The sequence below is a fragment of the Centruroides vittatus genome, unplaced genomic scaffold (assembly GCF_030686945.1).
Source record: "Centruroides vittatus isolate TY-2023 unplaced genomic scaffold, ASM3068694v2 scaffold_861, whole genome shotgun sequence".
In the NCBI taxonomy this organism is placed as follows: Eukaryota; Metazoa; Arthropoda; class Arachnida; order Scorpiones; family Buthidae; genus Centruroides; species Centruroides vittatus.
Genome location: NW_027122718.1, coordinates 11,063,923 through 11,074,556, shown reverse-complemented (window position 1 = coordinate 11,074,556; position 10,634 = coordinate 11,063,923). Strand labels below are relative to the sequence as shown.

At 30.1% G+C, this 10,634-nt stretch overlaps 1 protein-coding gene across 2 annotated transcripts in view; it reads left to right on the top strand.

Annotated features, from left to right (window-relative positions):
- The first annotated feature begins 4,092 nt into the window (after window positions 1-4,092).
- Window positions 4,093-10,634, top strand: part of LOC136990232 (protein sel-1 homolog 1-like) — a 67,153-nt gene continuing 60,611 nt past the window's right edge. For both annotated transcript variants that reach the window (XM_067288621.1, XM_067288620.1), the window contains exon 1: window positions 4,093-4,252. The gene's annotated coding sequence lies outside the window, so the exon portion shown is untranslated. The remainder of the gene's footprint in view (window positions 4,253-10,634) is intronic.

Below are 10,634 nucleotides of genomic sequence, written 5' to 3'. Positions count from 1 at the left end.
TAAGATTGTTATCAAATGTCGAAAAAATCGATAGAATTCCTCACAGTGTAAAACTGTTTATAGAATGTCGTACTTTGTAAAAACCTCACTTTTCGGTAGAAGTGAGTTTTATGTATTATTTGTTATACTTATAAATAGTTTGTCTAAAAGTAATTTCTACCCATTCTAACAAAATAAAATGTTATCTTTCCTCAGACATTGAGAACACGTGACACGAACAATTTTTGAAAATACGTCACTAAGAAACGTCGGCTTATTTATTGGCTCTATTAAAACAGAACGGTAACTAGTGATGTTTCGTTACCAATTTCTTGTTTTCTAAATGCTACGACGTGTTTTGTGAATACGAAATATAAAATATCGTTAGTTTTCGGTATTGGAGAAATCGTAAAGTTCGTGAATCCGAACTGTGAATTAGATCTATGAAACTGTTACAATAAACTGAAAACTGACAAAAGTTATATAGGCTTACTATAAATACAACGTAATATTTTCAATGGCAAGATCCATTTCCACTCAGTGCCGTAACTAGGGCGGTGCCCAGGTACAGGGCGTAGACCCTGGGGGGGGGGGGCGCAGAAATGACCTGGACCAAGTTTTGGGGCGTAGTTACAGATGCTCGCACCGGGCGCATAAAAGGCTAGTTACGGCGCTGTTTCCACTGTTTTGTTTGAATCATTGTTTTGTTTTGTATTACAGCAATACCTCGGTTTTCGTTGACTTCGGTTATCGTCGGTTTCGGTTTTCGTCGTTTGCCTCGGATTTCGTCGGCGTGCTCAAGTGACCTCACTGCTAATTTTCGAAAACAAAGGGCGACCCACGCGTTTTCCGGCGCAGTGTGGCGTTATTTCTCGTTGTGTGAACATTACCCCGCGACGCCCCATCATTGGCCAACGGTTCCGTTTCATGAACACTGGGAGTTCGGTCGTGGGTTCGCGCTTCGCCAGGGCGGGCTGGCCACGTGAAGTTTTCTCCACGTCTGTAACGCCTGAATAGGGGCCAGTGACACTTAAACGGATTTCCTGGAAGGCATTATTCCCCTCGATGCGACCATCATAAACGCATACAACTACTATTACATGACAATTACGTCACACTTTACCACGGGGGCGATATAGGCTAGAATCTCGTGTCCAACTAGCTTCTACAAGACAAGGCATTACTCCGCGTGTCTAGCCGAACAATTCCATCGTTTTCATCTTAATGCTTTTATCTTTATGCTAATTGGTCTTTTATGTTAATTTCTTACTGCTTTTAGTACGTAACGCTATATTAATTCTCTATAAAATGCGTTTTTGGTATGTATTTTGGAGTGTCTAGAACGAATTAATTGGATTTACATTGATTCATATGGAAATAATTGCCTCGGTTTTCGTCGGTTTCAGATTTCGCCGATTGTTTTCGGACGGATTATCGACGAAAACCGAGGTATCACGGTACTCGATCCTTTCCATTTTATATCACATTGCTCAAAACTAACTTCAATTTTATACACTTTGTAATTAAATCTTAAATAGTCCTAAAAACACAAAATAATTTAATAATACATAAAACTCTTTAATAAGTCTTCTCTTTGTTGAAAAATCAAAATTATTATAATTTTCTTCAACAATCTAATTAATAACAAAATCTCATTATGTTGCCAGATTTCTGTGTTGTTTTTATCTGCCACGAAAATAGATTTATCAATAAATAGGTCAACAATAACAAAACATATAGTGAGTTTTATATTGGCTTGTATTACAGTATCAATTACAGTATACTGATATTAATATTCTATCAATATTAATCGTCTTATATGGCTACATGGCTAAGATGATAAATATCTCGATCTTCCGCTCTGTGGTCCTGTATTCGAGTCCTGATCAAGAATCTCAGGAATTTTTCATGAGATTCCCGGTCGATATGTCCTGAATTAAATTGGGCCCGCGTCCCTCACCATCCAGCCGCTCTCAAATGATTAAAAAAAGCCCTCTTAGCGCCTACCGAATTCAAAACTAAAAAAAAAAAAAAAAAAAATAGTCTCAAATCCGTGCAAAATTTATCACCTGTTACAGATGATCCTGAAAATATAGCATGAGACTTAAAAATCTGAATAAAAGTGATAATTTTAAATGCCGTGCTCTTATTAATACCAAATCAAAATAAATGTATGTGCTCGCTATGAAAATTCTAGGCGAAATTAATATCAAAAAGTAATCAGAAGCTTACAAACTTCAATTTTTATTAAGTAAATATATTTGTGATGATTAAGATTCTCGATTACATTCAAATCAATAAAATAACACGGCACTTATTCGGTACGTATCTACCAGTTATGCGAGGGAAGCGGCCGGATGGCCGAGCGGTCAAGGTTAGCAGCCTGCCGCCCTGGAGGACCCGGGATCGCATCCGGACGGGTCGAAAAATCCCCAGGAATTTTTCGGGGGGTGGTCCGTCAGGATATGTCGGTCCCCGTCCTTCACCACCCGGCAGCCCCATTGTGGGCCTGGCCGAACTCATAATGGGCTTGCTATAAGAGGCCCTCTTAGTGCCCACTGGGCGGAAAGAGTTACAAAAAAAAAAAAAAAAAAAAAAAAAAGTTATGCGAGGGATACCTGTATTTTAGTTTATATTATTTTGGGTGCATTTATTGAAATATTTGGAATATTTCGACAAATTTCAATTTATATATACAACATAAAAAGTATTATTATAAGTGTAAAATCTAAACTTTTACGAAAGTTAATATGAAAGTGTCATACATCCATTGGAAGGATATGCATCAAATTCCCACAAAAAAAAAAAAAAAAAAAAAAGAAATTCTTCTTCTAGTCAATAAACAGATAAATGTACGAAAGAGAAAAATAGGTAAATGCTTCACAATCATTATTGTTTGTAAATTTTAAAATTACAGTATATTAAGCATTATATCAAACATTAAAATATCAGGAATCACGGCAGTGACTCTCCGCCAAGTTAAAATGTTACCGACTTAACTTTATATATACAGGAATCAGATTTGCCGATTTTCGCGGGTCGAGTTTTCTATCCCAAACACCTGAAGTAATTCCGAATATCCCGTTCGAAAGAAAATTGTTTTTTAGGTAGTGTGCAAAATTTCAAGATTTTCTATAAAGCACTTGACGAAATATAAGCAATTAAAAAGTGTAAAAATAGCAAAAAAGCTGTATTTTCTTCTTTTTCTTCATCTGGCACTGCAGACGCTAGCAGAGAGAGAGAGAGAGAGAGAGAGAAAACTACAGTTGATATCCAAACAAAAACATCTGAGATGTAAAAAAAATTTCGCCAAGTAAAAACTTATCACAATTTAGACGACAGTCAAAGTTTTTCTTAGGAATTTTCCTTTGGTAAAGATAAGCTTGGCGCTTGGAAGCGAAAAGAATAATATAGATAAAAATCTTGTGGGTACCGCTTCCAAGCGCGAATCTTATCTTTATCAATGGAAAACCTCTAGAAAAAATTTCGAATGTCGTCAAAATCGTCATAAATTTTTAAATGGCGAAATTTTTTTACATCTTAGATATTTTTGTTTGGATATAACGCATTTATGCAATATACAACTTTAAAGCAAAGAAAAATTTTCTCTGGATTATTTCATATAGAAAATTTTATTTAAATTGTAAGAATAAAAAAACCAAAACTAATTATGCGATTAAAAAAAATAATAATAATTAAATAAACTAAATTTTGTCAATTAAAGTTATAATAATTTAATACGAGTTGTAAATATAAAATACAGTTTATATGTATATATATATTTTTAAAGTTTTCGTGATAGTATCCGAATTACTTCTTTTCTTTTTTATTATTTTAGGTAAAGTTTGGCACCATTTACAAGCTTGACTTTAAAATATTCAGGTACTGTACAAACAATTACATAAGAGCGGTCAATGGAAGACGCGAAAAACTTTCCCAGATGAAACGTTAAAAATTTATCGCTATTAAAGCTATTTTATACGGATTAATAACAAATTAAAATTTTCAGATTTATTTATTAAATATGTTATTATTTATACCCCCAAAATAAATTATTTCTCGAGATAATTAACGTTATTGTTTATCAAGTTGAGGTAATCTATTTTAGTCACTAGAGGGATTATTAGAGTCGAGTGAAAGATGGACGTACGTGGCGTTAATTTATTGGAAAATAGAATTCTAATAAATTTATAATTATCGATATATTTCGTTGACAATGTTGTGAAATTGCATTTGTATTTTTAGAAACAACTGTTAAAACTAAATATTCCAAGTAAGTAATAATCGCTCGTTATTTTTTCTGTATTTACGTCAAAATTTTAATACCTATTCATTCGAATTCAAAATTATTGTTTTTTTTTATATTAATTTAATAGAAATATAAAGCTTATTTTTCTAAAAGACTGCACTTACTTTTATAGATTTAGACTATAAACTTTGATATTTCAATCCAAATAGCATCAATCAATGCATTATCATTATCAACATCATTACAATGTAATGCACTTAATAACATGAAATATTTGTTTATATTGTAATCTTTTCATATACAATAAAGTTGGATGTACTTCTAAGTAATCATTCACATAGGAACTGACTTAGTTTTATTGATTTTGCAAAGTCATAAAACAACTGAAGGTTTTTATTGTAACTAACTAGCAACACCTTACATTCTTTGTTAAGAAAAACAAATTGAAATTTGATGATGAATAAAAGTTTCAATTGTGGTAATTATATTATTATTATTATTAAATCTTGGATGTGTCGTTTTGACTGTGTTTTTATTTATCATCAAATTTCGATGATGTTTATTTTTTTTCCTCGGTTATTATGTTAATGTAATGTGCCAAAATATATATTTTTATACGTTAAAACTTCTCAGAGGTTTCAGAATGAACGTCTCGTTTGAATACCTTTCGATAACAAGAAAAATGTATATCAATATTGCTAAAATATCAAAGTAACAATAATATTGTTTAAACTTCATATATAATCTTCTCCCGAGTCATTGAAGTTTATTTAATTTTTCCATTTTAGAGATGATGAAAATCCAACCAAATCGGATTTTCATTATTTTTAGATTGGAAAAATTTTATATTTTAATACAATGGATCTCTGTTTTTACAACTAATATATACAGCTTGTAACTGCTCACTTTGTAAACTGTTTTTACTGCTGCTATTACTGCTTTTAAAACTGGTATAAGTTTTTTGTTATGATTGTATGAAATGTCATATTTAAATATTGTAATTAACCACGTTTGAATCTGTTATATGATTAAAAATATATTTCCAAAAATAAAACTTTAATTTATGACATTGAACCTATGGGAATTAGAATTTGATTTATGTTGGCTCATTTAATGATAATTGATTTTCTGGGAATCAATTATGTCATAAGAATAGGATCTGTTGTATTTATAATGAGGTGTTCTCTTTTAAATTATAATACATTAACAAATTGAAGTTTAAGATTATGAATTTTACTTTAAACATTTAATTAATTTTGTTATTACTTTATTTTTTGAAACACTGAATTTTTATTCTGTTAATTTTTCATATATATCATTTTGAATTGTTTTTATTATTATTATTGAATAGTAGAAAGATAAAAACACTAAAACCAAATACAGACTCATAAATGCAATTGCTTTTCCCATAATGATATATGGATGTGAGAGCTGGACTGTTAAAAAAGCTGATAGAAGAATAATAGATGCCTTTGAGCTATGGTGCTGGAGAAGAATGTTCTACATCTCCTGGACAACAAATATCACAAACCAGACTATTCTGGAATGTGTCAAACCAAAAATGACATTAGATGCCAAGATCACCAAACAAAAACTTTCATATTTTGGGCACATTATGCATGCAAATGGACTGGAAAAAGATATGCAGAGATATATCAGCAGCTCTCGGCAAAGAGGACAACAAAGAACTTGCTGGCTGGACATGATTAAGGCTAATTGTGGCATGACAATGTGGCAGCTGTAGGAAGTTGTCAGGCACAGACAGCTTTGGAGAAGTGTTATCCATACGGTGACCAAGGGTCGGCAACAACTGAATGGTTAACATCATCATCACAGTTGGATATTGAATTAAAATCATAAAATTACAGCAATATCTTTATTAAATGATTATCAATTCCTGGCTTATTAAAATATTAATGATTAAAGAGATATTTTGAAAAATGGTGATTTCAACATGAAATTTTTTAAAGTGTTTTTAATGTCTGTGTCTTATTTATTATATTATAAAGAACGTACATAATGATATTATATAAAAGTAAAAGCAACAAAAGTTTATTTTTCTTTAGATAGAAATGATAAAAATTATTGATAATTGAGATTTCTTCAATGAAATTTTATTAAAGCCACCAATAATCTCCAAAAGAAGCAGAGAACTGTGTTTAGATGGTTAAAGTTTTTTATTGAATATAAATTAATCTTTATATAGTTTATATCATACAAAATTTATTCTGATCTTGTGTAATTTCTAGAATTGTTGTTATATCTATCATAGGATATGCTAAAATTCTTCTAGTAAACAACAATGGAGAAAAATGAATATTTTCAATTGCTTTTAGCAATTATTCTCGAACTAAAGAACTTATTCAGAAACTTATATCAGAATAGAGTATTAAATTCTTCTTGTAATCATAAAAAATTCATATTTTGTCAATTGTTGAAAACTCATATTTATTTGGTATCATTAGAAAAAATTTTTTATTACTTTATCAATATTTTTTTAGATTAGATTAAAGTTTTTTAATCAAACAAATGAGAAAATTGTATTATAGTATGAAATTCTGGCATATAATCACTTTAATAATAATGATGATAACAGTTTATTATTTTCTTTAGATTTTCAGTAAAATTCTTGATAAAAGTTTAAGCAATAATATAAATATTATGAACTAATTTAACAATTTTGTGTGCTCCATTAGTTTATAAAAAAATCTCTGTAGTCTCTGTCTGAATTAGGAAAGCACTCCAAAAGAATGTGATGATGTCAAATTATAGCATTCAATCTAAACAAGAGCATTCAAGACACAAAACAGTGTGCAATCTAATACTATGTAATGATTTCATGTCCAATTAAAACTTACATATTCAACTTTTGAATTTGAATTTTTATTACAATGCAAATATGCAAATTACAAATAAATGTATACATATCCATGTTATAACTAGCCATGCTATAGCCCGATATATTTAGGCGATCGTTTGGCATTGTATTATATACTACTTGGGCTTTGAGATGATGTTATTTATATGTATACATATCCATTAATCTAATTTTTAGATTAATTAATGCCAAACAATTGTAATTTGAGCTCTCTAGTCAAATTACTTGACATTTAATTAGTAATTAGTAGCATTATTATAGCCCAATGTAATGTGGCAATTGTTTGGCATAAACAAATGTGTTATTTAGATGAAAGAAATGTATTTTTTTTATCAAGAGTTCAAAATTAATGAACATTGCAAAAATATTTATCACAAAAACTAATACATGTTTATACATATAAAGTGTATATATATAAGGATGGTTCAATTTCTGCCTGCTAGCATTTCAGTAATGGTGATGGAACTCTATGTGCCACATAGTTTTGATTTGTTTCTTTCTTTAGGTACTTCCCTTTTACATGCAGACACTTCTCTCATCGTTTTGGTAACAATACTATTTATGCAGAGCATCTGGCTAGTTTTGGAGACAAACTCTATGACTTCAGCATTCTGGGTAAATCTGTCTCCCAAACCTTTCTTCAAAGGGTCAACAGGTGATAATTGCACGGTGACAGATTCTAACTGTAAGCTGAGTGATCCAGAATTTCTTAACCAAGTCTGTTGATCACTTCTGCCATGCACAAGACCATGCTTTGATATCAGCCAAAAGACTTATTCTGCAGGTGTAGTATCATTGCTAAAATGATGAAGTGTCAGTGTGGAGAGTAATATCTAGAGAAAGAAATGTAAATTTAAACTATCTTTTATTTTATATAAGATACAACTTTTCTCCAAAAATAAGGCTCAAAACATTGACTATATGTGAAGTTGTGATCATCATTAGGTCAATGAATTTCCCAAATGACCTTCAGTAGACTATAGGTTCAGTAGATTCTACCTGGTCTAACTTTTGAATAAAAATGTTATTGTTTAAGCAAACATATTATTGAGACATTTTTATAACTAAGTATCTTTTGCATGTATTCATGTTTAATGGTAAGTTTTAATCTTAAAGAATATTTTTAAACTTCTCTTTTTCCATGATGAACTAGATGCTCATTCTAATTTTACTTTTTTTTTTTAAACCAGAATTTTGGGGTTGAGTACTAAAGATGCAAGATTATTTATTTAAATACATTAAATACTTGACCTAAATAATCTCTGCTAAAATGGGAATGAATTTTATATACCAGATTTTATGGTATATAAGATGCACACATACAGTTCTGTTGCCAGTACTGAAATTCCAGACAGAAGTTGAACCTTCCTCTTATATTGATAGTATTGCAAATAATGAATCAGCAGTTACTTATCAGAAGTTACTTTCAGGAAAAAAAAACATTTAAAATTATATTGTATGTAAAGATTTAGATTAGTCGTGAACAAACATATTTGTATAGATAAAATAAAAATTATAACTGATTATGACTGATCATAAGTTTTGTACACAACTTTATATTAGTTTTCTATAATATATGTTAAAGATTGGTTTTTTTAGGTATGAAGAAAAATAAAATTTATAAACTATTAACAAAATAGCAAATCAAATATCTGAGATATGCATTTTCTAGCAAAAATTTTGATTATTCTTATTAGATATTATTATTACTTCATACTTTTACTATGTTGGTGGAATATATCCTACTTTGTTAATACTGGTGGCTAGTGCTATGCTAGATGAAAGCAAAGGTTCCTGTAGGCAAAGCTGTTATTTTGTTTATGTATTGTTCCTGTATTTGTGTGTTTAAGAATTTCCTATGTGATGTGTTTAGCATGCCAACTGTGTGTAGTATAATGTATTGTATGTGCCATTATAAAGTCCTGATGTTTCTAAACTTTTGTGTAATGTATACAGTATTATGCCCAAGCAAGATTTTTTTTCAGTATATGTATTTGTATGTTGTGGGTGTTTGGTACAGCTATATCTATGATGTATGTGATTTTGTTTTGTTTGTCAATGAATGTGATGTCTAATCAGATGTAATGGATTGTTTCAACTATGATTATAGTTGTACCATAATATGTTTTGTCTACATTGTTTTCTATGTCATCTACAATGTTCCTGAGTAATAGCTTGCAAGCTTTTGATGTATTATTATGTTTGCTATTTGGTTATGTCAATGTAAGTATTTTGTTTATTCTAAAAGCTTGCGATCTGATGTAATGCATTGTGCAGTTTCGTGCATAACATGGCATTTCCTAAGTGTCATTTGGAAGTGTTATCTTTTAAAATGTTTTCTCTAATTTTTTGTATTTAATTAATCCATAACTAGAAAAAACAAGTAATAAAACTATCAACATAAAACTGCAGCAAAGCAAGTTTATTTTTTTATTGTGTTTTTCTCCTAAATTATAGTAGACCATATTAACATTAAAAAGTAAATTTATTTAATCCAATATCCCAATAATCCTTCATTAGTTATGACATTTTTTCACCTATCTACAACTTTCTCATATGCTTTTCTTATAAAACTCATTCCTATAATCTTCTGGTTATCTTGTAATTTAAAATTTTTCCATTAAGATTGTTTGAAGAGATTGAAAGAGGTGATAGTCTGTAAATGCCAGATCAGGATTATAAGGAGGATGAAAGAGAACTTTCCAATTAAGCTGTCATAATTTTTGTTGGAAGGCTATTGCAATGTAGGCTTGAGTGTTGTTATATAACAAAATAACACTCTTTTAAATTGAACATTTTTCTTGGAGTTTTTTACAAAGTCTTTCCAATTGCTGACAGTATAAGTAACATTTACTGTTTCATTTGGATTCAACAACTCAAAATGCAGTTTTTGCCTCATGACTCATCATGCAACATCTTTCAAGGATGAAGGCATTGCTTTGGGTTCTTGTGCTGGAATAGCCTTTTGATTTAACCACTATCTTTTATAAATGGCATAATTATATAATGTTTGTTTCTTACAACTATCATCCCTAGTTACTATTTTGTCTAGAAATGGGGTTGGTTCTTATATATTAAGAAGTGAAATGCATGTGGATAATTGATCCAAACAATCCTGTTTTACCAAACAGGTCAGTAAGGTTATGAAGAACTCATATCCCACACTTGTTTATCTTTACTTACACACTTGTTGCTGTAACTGCCTAACTGCTGTTGATTGCAACACTCCTAAGTTTTTCTTTAATTTCTTAATGTAGATAATTTTACCTTTTTGCGACATTCTGTGTGCCAAAAGATCATCCAGATCGAGGGACATCTGTAAGAATGAAATTTTTATCTTTAAATTTAATTATGACTTCTGCCATACACACTACAAATATTGTTTGTCATCGTAACTGCAGTGTTATCTTTTCTAAATGTATATAATATTACAAGCCTTAAATGTTTTTTCAAGATCATTTTGATTGATACTAATAACTTAACTTTTTTAAAAATAAGTTAATCAAAATCATTATGAAAATCCTTCAA